This window comes from Poecilia latipinna, unplaced genomic scaffold (genome assembly GCF_001443285.1).
Source record: "Poecilia latipinna isolate Pla-1442-1.1 unplaced genomic scaffold, P_latipinna-1.0 Scaffold467, whole genome shotgun sequence".
NCBI lineage: Eukaryota > Metazoa > Chordata > Actinopteri > Cyprinodontiformes > Poeciliidae > Poecilia > Poecilia latipinna.
In genome coordinates, this window is record NW_015113083.1 from 147440 (window position 1) to 148121 (window position 682).

The window sequence follows — 682 nt, forward strand, 5'->3', positions numbered from 1 at the left end:
ATCTTGGGGTGGGAGGTGGTCATTTAAGTGACTTTGAACGTGGCATGGTTGTTGGTGCCAGACGGGCTGATCTGAGCATTTCAGAAAATGCTGATCTGCTGAGATTTTCATGCATAACCATCTCTATGGTTTACAGAGAATGGTCACAAAAAGAGAAAATATCCAGTGAGCGGCAGTTCTGTGGGTACAAATGCCTTGTTGATGTCAGAGATCAGAGGAGAGTGGCCAGACTGTCAGGCGTGGCAGGTGAACTTAATGAGTGCTTAACACAGCATGGACAGGACATGAATCATAACAAAAAAATGGTTGGCAGGTGATATTGTATTGTTGAAAGGAGTCGCTGACTGTATGTTTCAAATGTTCAAGATTCAGATGGAACATAACATCTTCTACCCAATGCTTATGAGACGGAGGAGCTTGGAAATTAGTCCACCATCCTCTTTCTGTCTCTCTACTATTCCTTTCTAATCCTCGGGATGTTTTTATTCTAGATGAACACAGATATGTGTTTGTTTAATTCTTTGAAGAACTTCTTAGGAATAAAGACTGGTATGGTTTGAAACAGATATAAGAACCTATAGGCATGATTGTAATCTTGACTGAGTTGGATTCCAAGTTTGTAGTTATTCTAATTCTAATTCTGATTCCATTTCTGGGCTGTATAATATTGATTTAAATAGTG